This window comes from Podarcis pityusensis (genome assembly GCF_964106645.2).
Source record: "Podarcis pityusensis genome assembly, chromosome: 8".
NCBI lineage: Eukaryota > Metazoa > Chordata > Lepidosauria > Squamata > Lacertidae > Podarcis > Podarcis pityusensis.
Window position 1 is genome coordinate 49209459 of NC_138033.1, and position 21609 is coordinate 49231067.

The 21609-nt window shown below is 46.7% G+C and overlaps 1 protein-coding gene across 6 annotated transcripts in view; it reads left to right on the forward strand.

Moving 5' to 3' along the window:
* The window catches only part of ZNF469 (zinc finger protein 469), a 286315-nt gene that overhangs the window by 12738 nt on the left and 251968 nt on the right, over window positions 1–21609 (forward strand). The window contains exon 1 of one of the 6 annotated variants that reach the window (XM_081017730.1): window positions 7977–7995. The exons of 3 other annotated variants lie outside the window; for them this stretch is intronic. The gene's annotated coding sequence lies outside the window, so the exon portion shown is untranslated. Of the gene's footprint in view, window positions 1–7976; window positions 7996–20578; window positions 21045–21095; window positions 21184–21609 lie in introns of those variants that run through there. 2 more of the 6 variants (XM_081017727.1, XM_081017726.1) reach the window with 2 other exon arrangements.

A 21609-nucleotide genomic window follows, 5' to 3' on the forward strand; every position in this document is an offset into this window, starting at 1 on the left:
TGAAATTTTCACATCTTTTGTGGGGGATTCAGCTGGCTTGTGGTGGGGTTTGTGTTAGCATACAAAGCCCGGCGTCCCTTGTGTGAGCCTCCCTCCAGAGGAATGAAAAACATGGAAGGCTTGTTGTGCTCTTCCTAAGAATTTTGCATTAAAATAGTGAGCCTCCACCTAAATCATAAGAGTGTAAGAGTCAATGCTAGATTTAAGGCAGTGTAGGTGGTTCCCCTGCACAGGGTGCAGAATCATAATCATGATAAACAACTTATATTTATATGGGGGGAATCAGATTTTGTCCTTGCTCAGGGCACCATATTAGCAAAGTCCTCCCCAGAAGAATCTTGAAGCCGGTAGTCCAGCATCCAGTGGCCAGCCTAATACCCTAGTGGAAAGCCTGCAAGCAGGGCCTGCCATCAGCCTTATTACCCAGCCATTGTCTGCTGTGGTCAGCAGGGGCTTTCTGAGGACCCAGGGAGAGAGGCATCATTTCCAGCCAGGCTACCTGAGAGTCTTTAACGGGAGGTGGCAGGGATTGGATCTAGGAGCCATGGTGTCTGCCACTGAGTTGTGGCTGCTTCCCATGCTCAGGAGAGACCTGTATGGACAGCTTGTGGATATTCTAATCGTTTCAGAAGATGGTTGCATCTGAACCTATTGACCAGGGCATGGTGCACCTACCATCAAAATCTGCAGTTCCCTTGATCCAAATGCTGCTTTTCCTTCTGGCTTATACTGGGCAGCTTGGCTGTTGTTCAGCCTCCTCCTTTCTGTAGACTCGCAGCCTTGAGAACAGTTGTGCAGAAAGGCCGAGAGGGAAAAGGTTGTTGTGAGGGGAGGGGGAGTACGAAAGAGGAGGGATGGGGGAAGAAATTCATTTTGGTCTGCATTTAAAGGTGAACGTACCTAATTTGCACTTTCTGAAACAATGCACAAACTGAAACGCAGCCATCTATCAGAATTCACAACTCCTCTGAATTTTGCAAGCCACTTCTCCATCCAAATGCATATGCTAGAGCAGGGGTAGGCAACCTAAGGCCCAGGGGCCAGATGTGGCCCAATCGCCTTCTCAATCTGGCCCGTGGACGGTCCAGGAATCAGCGTGTTTTTACATGAGTAGAATGTGTCCTTTTATTTAAAATGCATCTCTGGGTTATTTGTGGGGCCTGTCTGGTGTTTTTACATGAGTAGAATGTGTGCTTTTATTTATAATGCATCTCTGGGATATTTGTGAGGCATAAGAATTTGTTCATTCCCCCCCCCCCAAAAAAAAAATATAGTCTGGCCCACCACATGGTCTGAGGGATGGTGGACTGGCCCATGGCTGAAAAAGGTTGCTGACCCCTATGCTAGAGTAATGTGTGCATCAAAATGTATGTATCATTGAAAATAACATTCAAAAACTGCATTATATAAGGGGAAGTTGCTTTGCAAAAATGTCTGTGCTAGGCAAAACGGCATGCAAAAATGTGTTTATTAAGAGAACTTGGCACTAAAATACTGCTGAATTTTTATGAGGGCTTTTTTTAAGATCTGCAAACTGATGTGGAAATGTGGACAACTAAACTTTAGACTGGAAATGTAGGAAATGGGGATAAATTAAATTTGAAAATAATTGCCCATCCCGACTGAAGTGGAATCTTGGTGTTCAAAACACAGGCCTCTGCATTGCCCCCGCCCTCTTGCCCTCCTCCTGGCTGGCGAGAGCAAGACACATCAGATCAGGAGGGAGAAAGAGCAAAGCTGCTTAACGTGCACAATTTATTCAGTGGGCTGGACCTGAATCTCTTTGGGGCCAAAGCAGGACATGCTTGGAGCCCCTCCCCTCCCCAGCATTGCAGGCAGGGCTCTCTTCCTCCAGGGAGCCCTGGCTTCCATTAACCCTTCTGTTTCCTTGGTTTGGCCCTTTCTCCATCCCAACAGCAGGTGACCATGTGTTTGGCATCAGGCAGCTGCCCAGCCCTCACATGTTTGCCTCTTGGCGGTGGCGGCTCCTCCTGCCCTCTGGAACGGCCTCCGCCTTTATCTCTCTTCAAATCTCGGTCGAAAACATGTCTGTTCTTCTTTGCCTGAGATGCCTAATGTGTCTCTCCTCCTGCTACTATTTATGACTTAGCTCCGTCCCTTTTCACTCTCACTTAATGAAGCAGAGGGCTGCACAGCTTCCTTTCTATGGGCAGCGGGGGAAGCAGTAAACTTTTGCTCTGTGCTTCATTGGCTTGCAAAAGGGGTGCTTTGATGCCGAGCTACCAGGTGCAACGTACACATTTTAAAATTAAAATTTCCCCAAATCCCGCATCTTACGTGGTACAAGCAGCCTATACAGGTGTTGTTTAGTTTAAACTGTGCAAACAGAGCAGGAGACTCTTCAGCATTGAAAGGACCACAAGATGAAGCATCTTAAATGTTGTTTTATGCAGTATGTACAAAAGGATGAGTGACTCCAAATGTTGACACATTGTGTGTGTGTGTGTGTGTGTGCGCACGCGCATGCACGTGCGCGCGCGCGCGCGCGCGCACACACACACACACACACACACACACACACAGCAAATACTTGAGCATGAAACAATTGTGTTCTCCATCCAGGCCAGGCATACACTTGTTTTACTGGTGTGTGGTAATTTTCTGATTTCATTCTCTCCATATGCTGCTGCCACTGCTGCTGGCAAAACCTTCACTCACACAACCAACCCAAACACTCTTCCTCCTCCTCTGAAATCTCCATTGTATGGAAGCCAAAACAAAGGAACTGGAAACATTCACTTTCTAGAAGTCTTGGGTATTAATCCCACTGCTATTGCCCTGATGTTGTTTGCACATTAGGAAAGCTTATTTACGTAAGCGCACTGAGCCTTTGAAGCCCCTGGGGCTATGCTGTGTAAGAAAGAGGGGGCAGACAAGTGTGCTAAACTGCAGGAGTGTGTTGTGTTAAATGATGGAACTCACTGCCACATGAGGCAGTGATGGCGACCAACTTAGACGGCTTTAAAAGAGGATTAAACAAATTCATGGGGGAAAGGGCTCTCGACTGGCTGTGCTCTGCCTCCACAGTCAGAAACTGTAATGCTTCTGAATACCAGTTGCTGGAAACTACAGGAGGAGAGAGTGCTCTACTGCTCAGAACCTGCTTGAGGGTTCCCCAGAGGCATCTGGTTGGCCACCGTGAGAACAGGATGCTGGACTGGATGGGCCCTTGACCTGATCCAACAGGTTCTTCTTATGCTCTTACTGAATGTGTTCCGTCTTTTGCTTTTATTATTTTAATTATTATTTTTGCCTTGAGGAAGTATCCTTGAAGTCTCTGAGAGAAAGTCAGACACTTACCAGTTATTTTTGTTCCCTCTGTCTCCTTTGGCCAACTTCATGTGTTGGGGCTGGAGACCTGATCACCAGACATGACCAGCCACCAATAGCTTGAGATGATCTCCCTCCTAAGGTTTGCAAATCAAAAAGAGCAAAATACTAGCTCCTCTGCTGACCTACAAGTTCCCTCCGGCTTGTCTCTGTGTGACAGAAAGAGGGTTTTAAGGTTGTGGTAGAAACCCTCAAGCAGACTTGGGCTTCCCCTGAAAAGCACTGCTGGCCCTGAAGAGTTAAAGCTAAATGCCAGCAGAGCATTATTGGTTGTCATGGCGGGGCTCTTCAAGCCTTTGGTCAAAGGGCAGGAATGCCAGCAACCCACTTCCCCGAAAATAACCCTGGCACCTTGAGGAAAGGGGACAAGGTGATAGCCACAGCCCAGCTAACCTTACCTATTTGGCCCTTGGGGTTGGGGGCAGGGAGATATGAATCCAGTCAACAGGCCGGATCCAGTCCCCCCAACCCTAACATATTAGTTGGAGGTAAGGCTCATACAAATTGTTAAGTGTGTTAATGTTGATTATTGAGCTGAGATGTTGTGTATAGGAGGGGAAACGCGGTGCAATCAAGTCAAGCTTAGGGGATGGAAACAAAGCACATAAAAACATGCTGTTCCCATTGGCTTTTGTGTCATTGGAAGCCTCTGGTCTTGTTTTGGAATTGACTCAGCTTGCTGGTTAAAAGCTGGATTTTGTGGCCAGCAGGACACCCCTCAGTTAGGTTGAGTGTTGGGAACTTTTGACCCTCCAGAACCTCTGAAATGCAACTCCCATCATCCCTGGCCATTGGGATTTATAGTTCAGCAACATCTGGAGGGCCAAAGGTTCCCCACACCGAGACTACAGAGAAAGGAGGGGTCTGGGTAAGAAGTGAGCAAGGAATGACCTGCTGGTACCTTGGAGAGGCAGAATGGCCAGATTGTGGCCAGATATGAGCAGAGTGAAAGTAAGGTCCATTTTGAATTCCCCAGCCTGTGATTAGCACCCCCAGAGTTAATATGAAAAGCTTGTATAAAGTTCAGTGAAGCAAGAAGACTGTTCTCTCCCCGCCCTTCATTATTTCATTATCTTGTTTGTTTGGGCTGATTTCTGTTGAAAGAGTTATTTAGAGTTTGAACCTGTTATTAATGAATGTTTATACTTTGATTCCATTCCCAGTATGGTTCAAAGGTTGATATGATCCCTAAATTTGAGTTTTCTCTATTATCTCATTGTACAGGCTGAAGTTCAGGCTCTCAACCTGGGAATCAAAATAATTACTTTTAAAAAACACCCATGTACACTTGAGGGTACACTGGTTACTGAGAAATGGTGGCTGTGTAATCTTACATATCTATGTTTGGGGGTGGTTGTTGCTCTTTATTCTACTTGGCTGTGCCATCTTTGCTTCTCTCTCCACCTTCACAAGCCTTGGACCCTCTAACATTTGTTTTTCTAGAGCCTAATCTGTTAGCGGCATGAATGGGAATAAGCCCATTTGTTTCTCCTGATTGACCAGCGAAATCTGACTGTGTGCCCTCTGGGGGATGAGCGGTTGACAATGAACGATCTGCTTAATTTCTTGTGCATTTCATTAGCTGCCTGTTAAGTGGCTCATTGACTGTTGAGTAATGTTAAGTGGCAGGCTCAAAGGCTCAGGGGCAAGCTATCAACAAGGGGCGCCAGCTGAATGCAAGAATGGTTTGGAGTAAGGCAGTGGATAGCCAGCCTTGCATCTCAAGTGTCCTAAAAGTGGCACAGGCAGTGGGAGTTTGCTGCACACTTGCGTATCAGCAGGAGGCACTGATTATCCAGTGGGGAAACAGGATGTTGGAATAGGGTGAACCCACCTTCTTCTGGTCCAGTGGGGCTCTTCTACTTAGGCTCCCCTTGCTTCTATCTAGTACTGCTGTCCCCCCTGTTTGGGAACTGCCACCACTGGCCCAGGTTCACAGGAGTTTGAGACTGAGGCATGTGGTCTTACAAATCATTTGGAATACAGTGTGCACTTCTGGTCGCCTCACCTCAAAAAGGATAATGTAGAGCTGGAAAATGTTCAGAAAAGGGCAATCTAAATGACCAAGGAGATGGAGCGACTCCTCTACAAGGAAATGTTGCAGTGTTTGGGTAAGTAAGAAGCGACCTGATAAAAGTTCATAAAAATTATTCATAGCGTGAAGAAAGTGGACAAAGCAAAGTTTTTCTCCCTCTGTCATAACACTGGAACTCATGGATATACAATGCAGCATAATGCTGGAGGACTCATGATAGGCAAAAGAAAATACTTCATGCGGTGCATAGCTAAACTATGGAACTCACTGCCACAGGAGGCAGTGGTGGCCACCAACCTAAATGGCTTTAAAAGGGGATGGGACAAATTCCTGGAGGAGAGGCCTATTGACAGCAACTAGTCAGCACGGTTGGAGCCAAAACAAGGTGAGGCCTCCACTTTTTCTGTTTCTGCCACCCCTTTCTCTCTCTCTCTCTCTCTCTTTCTCTCTCTCTCTCTCTCTGCTACCTGTGGGTGACTAGGCTGAGGGCCACAGGTTGCTCACTTCTGGGCAAGACTGGCAAGTAGTTTGCCCTGTGTGTAAACATGGCAGCATGTTCTGCTCCTTTGCCTGTGATTCAAGAGACCCGAGGGTTGGGCTCAGCTGGGGTCCTTGGGCTGCTGAGCCCCAAAGTTCTGGCCGCAGCTTTCCCCTTTGCTCTGGCTTTGGATCTGGCCTTTGCCGTCTCCGTCCTTCTACCAGACTGCCGAACAGATGCTCCGCAGGCCCTCTGCCGATTTGCCTACTCCATGTGCAATGTGACCTCTGTTAAACAAATAGCCGCAGTAATCGCCTCCAGATCTTCCGCTCACTTTGATCAGCTTAAGTATCGGTTTATCTTATGATATAAATATGTAAAATATCCCACTTGTTTTTCCTTGCTGGATGCAAATAAATCATTGCCTCAATTTATATACACCAGTGGGGGAGTGCAGAAGGGCGGGTGGGTGGGGCGGTCGGAGAGGGCCCATAACTCATGAGAGGTGGAGACTTGAAGGTCAATACTTCATGAATGTTGATGGGTCCCTTTCCAGCACGTCTGCACTCAGTGTTATTTAACGGTGCTACTCTCCATCATAGGCTCTGACTCCAGCAGCAATTGCAAAAGGCGTGTCACCAAGAGGCTTCTGCTGGGTTCACTTTGACTTTTTGCATTGAGTTTGCTTGCAGCGTTGCTGTGATGGATTGCAGCACCTTGGTGAGTCGCCGCAATGCCTGGCTGGCTGGCAGACTTGGCCCCGGCACGGGCCCATCCTGAAGCAATTCTCTCTGTTAACTCTTTCCAGAGGGGCAGCTGTGTGAGACTCTTGCAGCTAAAACAGCAGGGAGTCTGGTGGCATCAGAAAGATACAATGTCAGGGTGCCTGTGTTATCACCAGCAACTGTTTTGTGGATGACTACTGTTTACATTACACTTTGCTTTCTGCATTGCATTTTGCTCTGACCTCACCGTTTGCAATGCCCTTCCAACCGTTTATACTCAGGATAATACTTTTGCATCTGCTAATATGAACTGTGGTCCACCCATGTTTCATATTTAAGGTGCTACAAAACCTCTTTTTTTGCTTATCTTTTTCGATGTGAGTGTGAGCCTGTGCCACCACTGAAAAGGAGCAACAACCTTCCTTTGTTGTTAAATATGGCTGACAAAAACAAACTGATGCCATTTTTTTTTTTGTATAGACTTTTGGTAATGCCAATTTTTCCATTATTTGCACTAGAAATGTTAGGGGCAATAGAAATCCAGCGTGTGTGTCCATGCCTGCCTGTACAGGTGGGGCATCTTATGATACTTTGCACATGCTCAGATGCATCTTCTTCCCCTTGTTCCGAGGCTGAAACTTAAGCATTCAAAATAAATTGTAAGATGGAGCCCAGGCTCAAGAGAAGCCCTGACCAGTTCCTGTTGTCTCTGTGAGTAGCAAAGGCGCTATGCAGACTGGCCCAAATGCAAAGGAAGACGCTAGGCTGCCTGCTTCTTTAATAGTGGCATAGAAAAAGGGATTTTTGCACATGCCTCTGGTCTCACTCTGATTTCAGCCTCACCGCCCCAATTCCATTTTTGTCACAGACACCCAGAGGCTCTCCTTTGCAGTGGCTCAGCTGATGGCAGTCCATTGTTTCATATAACAACCATGTCCCTTAAATGTATGGTGTGTGCGTGCAGCCAAGGCTTCTCCAAAATAATCCCAGGAACTATAGTTTGTCAAGGGGGTTGGGAATTGTAACACAGTGAGGTGTAAATGGCAGTTCCAATGATTCATTTTTTGGGGATGGGAAGTGGGAGGTTGGGCTATTAAATGTACGGTGATCTGAGCTTAATGGCTGCTGCAACAAGAGTTCCCTTTAGATTTCCCGGTACCAATGAAATTGATCTCGGGGAATGGGCACCATTCCAATATCGGCCAGCCAAAAGCACCACTTTCTCCATACCTCCGTTGCTTTGCCTCTGAGTTTGGCAGCTGGGGAGCCCAGGGACATCTCTCAGGGGCCCAGGACTGGCCCCCTGATGCACCAGTTGCTGACAGAGCGGTGAGGGCTGTGTTTTCAAAAACCGAACAAGGAGAGAAACGGCGACTCCCCTGAAAGGAGTTGGATATTGAAAACAGGTGGGGGCTTGATTATATGATCATTTCCCCATGTTTATTTTAACAGGGGATTGCCGATGATTTGTGGCCTAACAGTTTATAATAATTATCGCAATGTTTTGACAGTTTGAATTGCACACTCTCCTGTCAGTAAAATAATACAATATAAAAGTGGGAAGTAAAACACAGCAAAGATAACAGACTCCGTTTTTGTGAGTGTTATTGCAAATGCGCTTAATTGCTGCCCAAATAAGGGGGGGATCCAAAATAGGTAGAAATCCACATATTTTTGTCTTCCAGTTGTAAAGCCTGGGTTTGTTCAATACTTTCTTTCAGAATGCTAATTTGGCCAACCCCCCCCCCCCCCCAGCACCCTCTTAGAAGATTCAGTTTCTTGCATTATTTTTTCTGGTTCCTTTGGAAATCTTGGATACCTGCACCCCGTGGTAACAGCCATGATGAAATTGTCTTTTGGGAATTCCCGCTTGCACTATTTGACCAGTTGTGTTTGACAAGCTCACGAAAACCTTTCTTTGGGGGAAAACCAGATTCTGTGCCTTTGCTTCAAGTCATCTGTATTTATTTTATGAATTATATGAAGGCCAGGGGAAATTGCAGATGCAAATGTTTGGATACTTTCTGGGAATGGTTGCTAGAATGATGACGGAGGCTTGCATTTACAGCAACTTCTGATGCTCTTAGTTTGATATTTTTGATACAATTGCTCTGCTGGACAGGAAACCTCAAGGACCTCTGGCTGGGGATTTTTCTCGGCCCCCAAACCTGAGAACCATTTTTTTTTTAATCTGGAAATTCCAAAGTTTGGATGCAATGCATGTGTTCTAAGTACTGATATAAGCTCCCCTGGGTAACACAGGTGGGATTGGGGAGTGCGTTCTGACATGTACCTGTATTTGGAACTGAGTAGATTGTGGCATAAATTGAACTTTCTGTGAATAAGTTTTATATCCCTCAATCTCTCTCTGTGTATGTATGTACCCACCCACCAATCAGCCCTTTAATCCATTTGCATCCATTTATCCACCCATCTATCCATCATACAGCACTTAGGACAAGTTTGTTCTGGATCCTGGTAGCATGCAGTGAATCACAGAAATCATACATTGGTTACACTGACCAACAAACCAGAGATCAATTCTTCATAGCAAAATGTTTGGACTTCTGCAAGTGCTTTGATGTACAGGATCTGCTTTTATATACATGTGTGCGCAATTTATTTATAGAATTTCCATAGCACTCCTCATCATAAGTTATCCTGGGGCAGATCACAACAATATAAAAGATACCTAATGATAAAAGTACAATTAAAATATTCCGGCAGAAATGCATCCACCTGTCACATCTCTTCCAAATATTCAAAAACAAAACAAAACAGAGATCCACATTTTGTGGATCTACCACAGGTAGAACTGGGGTGGGGGTGAGTGCCTCTGTTCTGAACTGAGCAAAATTCCAGCAGAAATCCAACCCCCTAGGAACATGCTTTGGGTCCATCGGTTAAATATTAATAATGCTTAATCCATATTTTATTGGCGTAACTGTAGCTTTGTGATGTCCTATGGAGTGAGCTCAGGAGTGATCCCAAGATAAGATATCCTGCATAAAAGGGCATGGGAAGATTAATGAAACACATTTGCCCTGGTGAGTGAGATATCGCAGGCAGTGTCAACAATATTTATATTGTGTTTTAAATATTCTTCTTATTCCAAATAGTATTTTGCTATCTCTCGGTGCTCAAGGACAGATGGAAAAGCTGATGAGAGCAATGTCAAAAATTTGAAATCTTCCCTGGCTTAATTTTATTCTTTGATCAGAAAGATTCATTCCCCCATTGCGTGGTTTTGTGTCTCTTGTTGCCTAGTCTTTGCCTCTTGCAAAAGTACGCTCAGTTTCGCAAATGAGGCCTTTGCTCTTTCCAGGATTCTTAAGATATTGGAAGCGGGAGTGGCCATCACTTATATCTCTTTTAAAGAACCATGAGCTGCCATAGCAGCTGCTTGCAAAATTGTTTTCTTCTTTGCTTTTCTTTGCTTTTGCCCTGGACAAATGGGCGGGGGACAGAGCACCCTAAGTAGCGGCTTCAGTGCAGCATTGTGGACGAAATAGGAATGATAATCCTCATCCATTTGTGATATCTACACTGAGGTGATATCTACACAAAAAGTTAAGGTAGCCTTGCTAGCCCAGAATCAAAATCCCAAACACCATGTTACAAAATAACCAGCAAGCATTTGAGTTCTCCAGAATTCTTAATCTGGCTAGATTATAAATTGAGCTAGGAAGATGGTGAAGAGTTCTGGAGAGCTTGAAGCTTGCACACTATTTTGTGATATTTGGTAGAATTTTAGTGTGCAAGTTGAAATAGGGCAGCCTAGCATGATGGGAATTGTGGTTTGCAGTGAACTGTGCTGAAAATGGTGTCAAGTCAGTTTCACCAAACATTTTTTTTTTTGTGAGGGGGTGGAAAGGCAGTCTCTGTCCATGTACGTCTGAAGGATTCTCCAAAAGATTTTCATAGGGTTGCGTTAAATGAACAAGCAAAACTCAGGCAAAAATGATTCTGCAACTTGTTAGACTGATTTGTTCACTTTCAGCTATGAAGGGGGATTAAAAAGTAATTAGTTGCAATTTATTTAATTGCCATTTAATTAAGCCACCTTTAATTGGGCTCTCATTTAATTAACCTAAATTGCACAATGCAACACTGTGCTTCCTGTAAGATACCTGCTAATTGCATTGGCCCGGGTAGGATAAAACTCAAAACACTCCTGGCAATTAAAAACAGTGCTCATCTATGATTTGTAGCTTCTATTAAGCCAGCACTGGGCCTCTTTTCCTCCCCTCCCCTCCCCCCCTCTCCCTCTCTCTTCTCCCTACCCCCAAGATGTAAACAGTGGCAGGAAACATCTCAGTTGACACATGGGCATTCACTTGCTTTCTTTCCAAAGATCAGCTTGCACAGCCTGAAAGCTGAAATGAAATACTCTGCAGCAATACTGGCGGATTGACCTTTTCCTACTTCTCTGGATATTGTGTTTTATACCCCTTTAACATCCACACCTCCCCTCTGGCTCCTTAGCAGTGGCTTGACAGATCCTTGCGTTGGTGCAAGCCAAGCCTGGAGAGCATTGTTTTTTTTTAATAAAATAAAATTGTGCTTTCCATCTCCCCATCTGCTCTCCCCATCACCCTTGACGGCCAGCCTGCCTTGTGGCGTTTGGATGTCTCCATATATGCCGAAAAGCGCAAAGCAGACAGCACACAGGTAGCAGGTTTTATGGGGTCCCCTCCTCCCTGCTGGGGAAGTGTTTTGTCCCAGTTCTCAGAAAATATACATTTCATTGCTATTTAAATCACCGAGGATGGTGAGTGAGTCTTCACAGCGAGTGCTCTTGGCTGGATATGAAGACCATAGACACGGCACTGAGCCAGTGCCTCCCTCCCCAAAGCAGGCTTGCTGCTCGTCCTGCCTGTTTTCTGAATCTGGTAAAATGAGGCTGTCAGGTCACCTGCAAGGTTTAGCAGATGGGCGCATAGAAGCACACAATGAAACATACGGATTTCTTTCAGACCAGACTTTGGAGTTTGACTCTGTGGGAAGTGGGGACGAGGGAGGGCTCCAGCTAGATGGCTCTCTGAGATAGGAATGGCCCTTGCTGCTGCACCTCATCTCTGGGTGCATAGGGGGAAGAGTGTTGTCTTCTCACCCACTTACCCTGCAAATGTTTTCCTGACTGCAGACCCTTTCCCTTGATCCATAAATGAATGGAGTATAAGGAAGGGTCTGCAAGTGCGAAACTTATTGGGGAATCATAGAGCCAACCATAGACCCAACTGTTGAGAGATCCTGGCAGGGGGGAACTCTCTTGAGCTCTTTGTTGTTGTTGTTGTTGTTGTTTTGTTAATTAACATTTTAAACCCAAGCTTTCACCAAGGACCTCAGAACTAGTACAGCCCCCCTCACCCCTGTTCTGTTTTATCCTCACAACAGCTCCTGTGATGAAAATGAGCTGTGGAGAAATGAGCTGGCCCAAAATCACCCAGTGAACTTCAGGACTGAGTGGGGATTTGAGCCTGGGTCTGTTTGGCCTGACTCTAACGTCCTAACTCAGTGTTGTCTGGTGCCCATTGGGACTGGTAGGGTGGAAAGCAGGGAGGCTAACAGTAGGTGAGGCCAGGACAGGCAGAACCAACACATTCTAGCTTAGGCCCCATTTGCCTTCTCCCTGCTGAGTTCCACAAGGGCAATTCTGAGAGTAAGGAGGAGGTAACTGACAGGCAGGGCTGCCCCCTGGACTGATTGTAAGAAGGCAGACGGGCTGGCTGAGGTCCTGCTGAGGTTGGCGGGGCAATGCCCCTTTTGCCCCGATGGGCCGGCCTGCTCTACACTGACTCTTCCCACAGGAACCCAAAGCCTCCTGAATTCTGATACTTGAGGCATCAGAATATTGCCCATTGAGTCCTAGCCGGTGTGTTTTTTCCAGCTGGAACTCACTGGAATTCAGTTCCCGCACCTCTCCGGTCATTGCCATTACAAGTGTGATTTCATGGAGAGTTTCAACACCAGTTTTTCTAGAAAAATAGCAAGAGTCCTGGCAATTATGGTTTAATTTTTGTTTTTAATGACAAAGGTCATATTTGCACGACCACTGTGTTTTTTGGTGAGGTTGCGCTTGTAAAAAACTCTGCTTGTGGTGAAACTGTCATTGGACCAGCCTGTTGTAAGCACAGAGGCAAATATATTGGACTCCACACTTCCAAGCTACTTTAGGAAAGGGTCACAGTGGCATGATTCAGTAATTACTCCCTAAAACAGGAACATTGGAAGTGGCCTTCTACTGAGTCAGACACTTGGTCCCACTAGCTGATTATTGTTGACACTGACTGGCAGCAGCTCTCTAGGGTTTAATGCAAATGTCTCTCAGAGCCCCACCCGGAGATTCTGGGGATTGAACCTGGGACCTTCTGCATGCCAGGCATGTGCTCTACTCCTGAGCCACAGCCTTTTCCTATCCTGTTGTTGATACAGCTGTTTTAAGTGACTGCTTTATTTGGCACTTCTGTAACCTCCCGGAACGTTCTGCTCTGGATGGTGGGTTAGGACGGGCAGCCACAGTATGTTGAGCTTGTTGCCTTTTCACATGGAAAGTTCTAGTTCCTTCCAGCTTCCTCCTTATCTTTTAGGCAACGGAAGCCAATCTCTTATTGTGACCAGGCCGCCGTCCTCCCTGCTTCCTTTCCCACAAGCGCGAGCCCAGACCTATGCCAAGAAACAGAATATTGTTGCCCAGCTCTTTCCTCTGCCAGGGCTTTGTCCCTCAAGTTGCTCGTCCAAGAATGTCCTCCGATTTCCCAGTGGACAAATTGGCTTGGCTGCTTTGGCTGTGAATGCCTTTTGGATTTGCCAAAGGTTTGGCTTGGAGTGCCTGTTTCAGCCTTGATGTGCCATTAAGCTCACTTGGCCCGCGGGCTGCCATTTCAAATAGCAGGAGGCGTGGAGGTTCTGGAGCCCTTGCTGGGTAATTTTGCCTCTACAGGATGTCTTCTTGTAGATATCCAAGACGCAGAGGTGGAACTGCAAGCCAGCAATCCTCGCCGTAACTCTTTTGTGTTTGAGCAGAGGGTGGAAAAGGAGAGCTTCATTGCATAAGTGCATCTAAACAAAAACAGGTGATGAGTATTAATAAATCTAAATCTTTTATTCTTTGGTATGTTATTACATAATCGGTCGTGTGTCAGAGCAGGAGCCAAAAATAAAGAGCTCCAAATAACACTTAAATAAGGAGATATTCTGCTGTCCAGAGTTAAAGTAAACACAAATGGCTGGAGCTAACTGAACCTTACTCAGAGTAAACCCACTGAAATAAATGGACAAGACTAGTTGCCTCCATGAAATTCAGTGAGTTTATTCTGAACAAACCAGTGTGTTGGATCCTAGTGGAATCATAAAACAGTAGAGTTGGAAGGGTCCTTGAGGGTCATCTATTCCAACCCCCTGCAATGCAGAAATATGCAGCTGCTCCATACGGTGATTGAACCTGCAACCTTGCCATTATCAGCACCATGCTCTAACCAACTGAGCTATTATTCTTAGCGCTACACTGATTTCACTGGGCCTATTTTAAACATACCAAGGCCCCATTTGGACTACACATTTAAAGCAGTATGATTGCAATTTAACACTCATGGCTTCTCCCAAAGAATCCCAGGAACTGTAGTTTGTTAAGGAGACCCCGTATTCCGTTCCCAGAGCTACAGTTCCCAGAGTTCCCTGGGAAGGGAGACTGATCGTTAAACCACTCTGGGAACTGCAGCTGGGGGGAGGTGTGGGGTCTCCTAACAACTCTCAGTGCTCCTAATGAACTCCAGTTCCCAGGATTCTTTGGGAGAAGCCATGACAGTTAATTTGCAAGTGTTTAAAGTGGCATGATACTGCTATTAATGTATAGTGCAGGCAGGGCCTGAGGCTGGATTCCATGCATCACATCCAATCCCCTCATTCCACAACTTGCCTACTGAGAAGGGCAGCTACCCAAATGCCTTGGACAGTGATCGTGACTGGTCTGTAGACCAGGGTAGGGGACCTGCAGCCCCCCAGATGCTGTTGGCTCCTAAGACCCCCAGTCATCATGGCCAATATAACACTGCCTCATGGGAAGTGATTCATAAATGAAATGATAAGAATGATGAGGATGTCCGTATCAGTGAACAGGGCCTTCTTGGGCACACACTGGCACCAGCATCGGATGGGAATGCTCCTGCTCTCGCCTTTTTTCTCGTAGTGCCGTCTTCACAGTTGTCCTCCCTGGGTGGTGCACTTTGCATCCCTCTCCCCGCTGTTTCTCCTCCTCCTCCTCCTCCTCCTCCTCCAAATGTGTGGGTTTTTCACACACTGCATTCCTTGAGTTTGTGGTCTGTGTATTCAAAGAGTTGAGATCTTGTACCTGGCAGCAGCTCTGTGTGCTCAAAAGTGCTAATTTTTATGGCCGCTGATTTACGGCCCTATGAAATTGGCTTTTCGTCTTGGAAAAATAATGCATATGTGGTGTGGATCCCGGGATTAGCGCCGCTCGCTTTCCATCACCCGCTCCAGCATTCTGAAAGACCCGCTCTGGAGGGGTGTCATCACAGCTGCTTCCTTCGCAACTGTCTGAAAAAAAAGGAAAAGAAACACCCCCCAAAACATTGTGCTGGGAAAGCAAGACTTTTCGCAGATTCCAATTCTTTTGTTTCATCTCCAAAGGCAGAATCGTTATTCTCAACATGCTGTGAGTGTACTTGCTGTTAGGAGCTGCACTCTGCATGTGTGTTTTAAATATATCTTTTTAATATCGCAATTTTAATAGTACAAAACAATCCCCTCCTCATCTTGTAGAGGGATACAAGGAGAGTCTAAAGTAAAACAAAAACAAAAAACCACCAAAACCATTAATCTTGTCAGTACATCCCATCAGAAAGTATAACAATTAAAGACCACCATGTTCATAGCAGCCAGAAAGCTTTTTTTGCTGCTGGAATATGTCTCTGTTTCACTTTTGGTTGCACAAACCTCAAAAGAGCACCAATATGCTAATCTGACTCTTCATATTTTGTTCCTTTAGCCAAACGTAGGTTATTTGTTAATTCCTCCATCAAAGCAACTCATCAAGTCATCGTATACCAATTAGCTATTTTAGTGCCATTTAGGTCCTTCCAATATTGAGCAACAAACTAGCTGGGCAGCTGCAAGAATATAACCAAGTACAGTGGTACCCCGCAAGACGAACGCCTCGCAAGACGGAAAACCCGCTAGACGAAAGAGTTTTCCGTTTTGGAGGCGCTTCGCAAAACGAATTTCCCTATGGGCTTGCTTCGCAAGACGACAGCCCATAGGGAAATCTCAGGGACAGCGGGGAAGCGCAGCGGGTCTTCCCCACTGTCCTCGGACCTCCTCCGAAGCCTGGCGGCGGGGCGGGGACACCTCCTCCCACCGCCGCCGGGCTTCGGAAGGCTCCTCCGAAGCCGGGCGGTGGGGCGGGAACACCTCCCGCCGCCGCCGGGCTTCGGAAGGCTCCTCCGAAGCCGGGCGGCGGGGCGGGAACACCTCCCGCCGCCGCCCGGCTTCGGAACGGTGCTCCGAAGCCGGGCGGCGGGGCGGGAACACCTCCCGCCGCTGCCCGGCTTCGGAACGGTGCTCCGAAGCCGGGCGGGGGGGAGGGAACACCTCCCGCCGCCGCCCGGCTTCGGAACGGTGCTCCGAAGCCGGGCGGGGGGGAGGGAACACCTCCCGCCGCCGCCCGGCTTCGGAACGGTGCTCCGAAGCCGGGCGGCGGGGCGGGAACACCTTCTGAAGGCGGGCGGGGGGCGAAAGTCTTTGCTCCCCCCTGCCTGCCTGTCCCGGAGGGCTTTTGAACGCAGGGGGGGGGAGCAAAGACTTTCGCCCCCCGCCCGCCTTCAGAAGAGGTCCAGGACCTCTTCTGAAGGCTGCCGGGGGGCAAAAGTCTTTGTCCCCCCTGCCTGCCTTCCCAGGGGCTTTTAAATCGCCCCGGACAGCGGAGAAGTCCTCCGCTGTCCCGGGGCGATTTTAAAATGCCGCCCGCCAGCATTTTAAGATCGCCCGGACAGCGGAGAAGTCCTCCGCTGTCCCGGGGTTTTTTAAAATGCTGGGGGTGGGAAGAAAAGCCCTTGTCCCCCCCCCCAGACTTCAGAAGAGGTCCGGGGACAGACTGTCCCCGGACCTGGCCTGAAGGCGGTTTCCCTAGGAACGCATTAATTGATTTTCAATGCATTCCTATGGGAAACCGTGCATCGCAAGACGAAAAACCCGCAAGACGAAGAGACTTGCGGAACGAATTAATTTCGTCTTGCGAGGCACCACTGTAGTTTGAAATGGCAAACCCTGTTGTTGCTTTGAAAAACGCTTAATCTGGAGATTACAATAGTTGCTGTCCAGTCATTTTAGTAATTTTTGCAAAGACCACAGTCCAAAACACCCAACATTTTTTGATGAGCCTGTCACATATAGAAGATGCTCCTTTTAAGAGATGTAACACTGGAAATGGGCTGTTGACTTCAGCATTTTAAGGCTGCAACTGATCAGTTTCACTGGGCAGTTTTGTCTCCACACTATAGCTTTGGGAGAGCTATGAACCTCTTTAATACCTTTGAAATATACTCAGAGTCGCAAAGTGATTTCATGCTCTTTATTCAGCTAAATAGTGGTGAGGAGGAATGAATGAATGTCCCCTCAAAGTATCTGCCTTATATACATTATTTACACAATGGGCTGCACATGATTGGCTAATTCCGGAATTCTACTGGAAGCCAATCAGGTTGTGGATTCACTTCTATCTGGAGCATGATTGGGTGGTTCCTGCCAACCAATCATACTGCTGCATTGTTCTAGGACCAATCAGACTGCTGCATTCTGAATCCCATTGTTCTAGGACCAATCAGACTGCTGCATTTGGATCCTATTGTTCTAGGACCAATCAGACTGCTGCAGTTTGGATCCTATTCAACTCAGTACATAACAACCTTTTTGCTGTTGCTTTATTTCCACCTTTCTTCTTCTGTTCTTGAACAATTTGGGGTATGTGTGTGTCTATTGAACTTTCTTTCTCCTTCCTAGAGCGTTCCTAGCCAATCAGAGATCACTTAGCGAATGTGAGAATGTCATGCTGTGATGTAGCTCATCAGATTTGGCCAAGTGAGGACATTCCTGATGGCAAAGGTGATTGAGAATGAATCTTCACCTGGGTGATTCCAGCCTATCACATCACCAATCCCTCCCCCCATCTCATGAGGCAAATGTTATGTCTACCAGTAGTTTTTGTCAAAGATTTGACTTAACTACCCCCCCTCCACATTTTTTTTCTGAGACGCACAGTTGAGGGGGAGGCTAGATAAAAGTTTATAGCTCTACGTGGGGCTGCCCTTGAGACTGACCCAGAAACTCCAGCGGGTGCAGAATGCTGCAGCGAGACTCCTTACGGGGTCTTCGCTGCGAGATCACATTCACCCGGTGCTATACCAGCTGCACTGGCTCCCGGTGGAGTACAGGATCAGGTTTAAGGTGCTGGTTTTAACCTTTAAAGCCCTATACGGCCTAGGACCCTCGTACCTACGGGACCGCCTCTCCTGGTATGCCCCACAAAGAAACTTACGGTCTTCAAATAAAAACATCTTGAAGGTTCCAGGCCACAGAGAAGTTAGGCTGGCCTCAACTAGAGCCAGGGCTTTTTCGGCCGCGGCTCCGATCTGGTGGAACACTCTGTCACAAGAAACCAGGGCCCTGTGGGACTTGACATCTTTCCGCAGGGCCTGCAAGACAGAGCTGTTCCACCAGGCCTTTGGCCAGGGCACAGCCTGACTCCCTCCCTCGGCAGTCTTCGCGGAGCTCTGGCCCAATGGTTGCCAGTGGCTTGAATTAATTAATTTTATAATGAATGATTTTAGAGTGTTGTTTGTGCTGTACTTTTGTACTGTTTTATTGTTGTTAGCCGCCCTGAGCCCGGCTTCGGCTGGGGAGGGCGGGATATAAATAAAATTTTTTATTATTATTATTGTTGTTGTTGTTGTTGTTTCTGACATTATTCAGTTATTGGAAAGCGGAAAATATCCCAGGAAAGTGCCTTTTTCCAGGGGGCTGTTTTGGCAGGAAGGCTTTGTTCTGCAGTTAAAAGGTAGTTACAGTAACTTACTGTGTGGGGAGGAGGAGGAGAAGAGAACCCCTCGGTGCAAACCAGTATGTAGAAAGAAATGCAAAGTGACAAATGATGTCAAAGGTTGCCTCTCACCAGCACGTGGCTTAATTTTGTGTGTGTCTACAGATGTGTCCAATTTAGTTTCACAAGCCTCTTTTGGGGAATCCAGATGGCCTTTGAACAGGGTGACTACAGACCTTATCCAGCCAGGGAGACGTGTCTGGACAGGTGCCTGGATACAAAATATCCGTTTTAAAATTCAGAGAGTTTTGTGACCAGCTCTTTCAACTTTTCACTGCATTATCTATTGTCTACTGCTCAATTGAAAAGTGCAGTTCTGTATATCCCTCTCTACTTGTTCACTCCCTCTGGAACCTCAATAGTGGTGTGTTTTTGGAGGGGGAAGACATAGCTAAATGTTAGAGCATCCTTTTTGCATACAAAAGATTCCAGGTTCAGACTTCAGCATCTTCAGACAGGACTGGGAAAGACACCTTCCTCTCGCCTGAAACCCACTGCCAGTCAGTGTAGACGATACTGAGCCTATGCAGTATAGAGCAATAAAATGTCTCAGCTTGAAGCAGCTTCCAGTGTTCCTATGAAATGGTCCTCACACAAGCTGCTGTTGAAATCCGAACAACTGCATCTAAATGGTTTAACCTCAAGGTTTTGCTTAAATGCTCTGCTCTTACGCTTTCCTTTAAAACCCTGTTCAAATGTCAGCCTTGCAGCTGTGAAGTCTCCATGGGTAGCCAGTTCTCGTGCTTTGCCTACAGCGAGGGGTAAACCCTCTATTTTTGTTTTGTGAGTGAAAGATCTACTGTTTTTCCACTGTCCTCTTCCAGGAGGGTCTTCTTATCCGAACGACACTAAAGGTGTCTGCAAATATTTTTTCTCCTCTCCAAGGGGGCTTTCTTTATCACTTCCTGATCCCGGGAGGTGGATTTGGTAAAGCTCTTACCGTTTATGGCTGCCACATGTTAACAGTGCACTCCTTTGGTCCCCCTTCTGGTGTCCTCCTGAGTAATTCTTACTCTTCTCAAAAAGGACAACAGCCCACTTAAAATTAAGCAACTATTATTGCAGCATTCCTTTATGAACTGCTCTTCCAGTTTCTTTACTCACCATTGGGTTGCAAAGATGTGACTCACAGCCTTTCACCCATGAATTGCCCGCATGAGACTCTCTGCCTTCGAATACATTTTGGGAGCATCTGTTGGCCCAGAATGTGGCTGCCAGGATATCAGCTGGAGCTGGCAGTTTAGAGGAATGTAACACCAGGAATTTAGGACGATGCCTTATACCAAGTCAGACCATTGGCTCACTTAGCTCAGTGTTGTCTACACTGACTGGCAGCAGGTATTCAGGACTTCAGGCTAGGGAGGTTTTCCAGCTCCACCTAGAGATACCAGGGTTGGAACTTGGGACCTTCTTCATGCAGAGCAGATGTTCTACCACTGAGCTATAGCCTTCCCCAACCAAGTCATTGATCAATCTAGACTAGCATTTCCCTCTCTGACTGGCAGTGATTCTCTAGGACTCTCCTGCACTTTAAACCTTTTTGAACTGGAAATGCCAGGGACGTTCTGCCTGCAAAACAGGTGCTCCATCCAGTGAGTTGTGGTCTTCCTCTCCTCTTTGGAATAAATAGCACTGGTATCCATATCATCTGCATTAGCTTCCAGTTTGTGGCTGACTAATTCCAGAGTTTTGAGTTTATTTATTTCGTTCCTAAATTTCTCTCCCACCCTTCCTCCCAATGGAGCCCAGAGTGGTAAACATCAAAAGGTTAAAATTATACAATTAAAGGTGTGTTTTTTAATCGCACAACATTTGAAAACCATCTCAAAACAGTTTAGAACATCTAAAAGATTTAAAGGCAATCCCATTCCCTCATGGTTGCTAATGTCCAGTGTCCTTCAGCTATCAAATGTTTTAAAATGTCTCCTGGAAGTCAATAACGAGCAAGACAGACACACCCAACCAGTGGGTGCATTTCACAAATGGGGAGTCACCACTGAGAAGGCCACCAAACCAGGCAGCAGCCAGAGGGAGCACCTTTAATAACCCTTGAGTGGTCTGGGATCAGCTGATCTCCTCCTGTACTAATCATTGTGGTCTACCTCTGGGATCTTCCCATGATCCCCTCCTGCCATTGGAAGTGCAGTTGGTGCAGGGAAAAGATAGTGTTGTGGGTCCTGGGGCTGCTCCAGGTTTTGTTTTATATCCGGTGGCTGCTAGGCTAGACCTGGCATGGACTTTTGGGGGCTGCGCTAGGCCTTATATTGCCTCTGGAGGCTGTCAGGCCTGGCACGGCCTTCGCAGGGCCACTTAGGCTCACTTTGTCTGGAGACACATTGCCTTGTGAGCAGGAAGCCAAAGACAGCAGGGATAAGGAGGGGGGAGGGGGGGAGAGCAGGAGGGCCAGGGAGGGGGAGAACAACGGAGTTGTGGGATGGTTGTGGCGGGGATGCCCTGAATTTTCCTCACAAAATGTTGAAGTGTATGTCATTCTCATTTTTAATTGCCATTATTAAATATTTCAATACACCTTTTACACTATTACTACTATTCATTGTTAAACCCTTCTGAGAATTGCCACTCTGTGAGGGGAATAAGGGCCTCCTAACATAGGACTGCTGTATTTCAAAAAGTAAAAACCGGGACACCCCAAAATTGATGAGCTTTTTTTAGACAACCCCAAGTTGTTAGGCCAAAAAACATGACTGACTTGCCTAAGATCCAGGACAAAGTGCCACCTTTTGGAAATCCCCCCCCCCCCGACGTCAATTCTGCCTTCAAAATCCTGGTAATGTCCAGGAAAATCTGAACGTATTGCAGCCGTATCCTAACAGTGCTTGACCCTTTTAACCAACTACAGGTGGAAGCCATGGCTATTTAAAATGGTTCCACAGTGCTTTTAATGTGT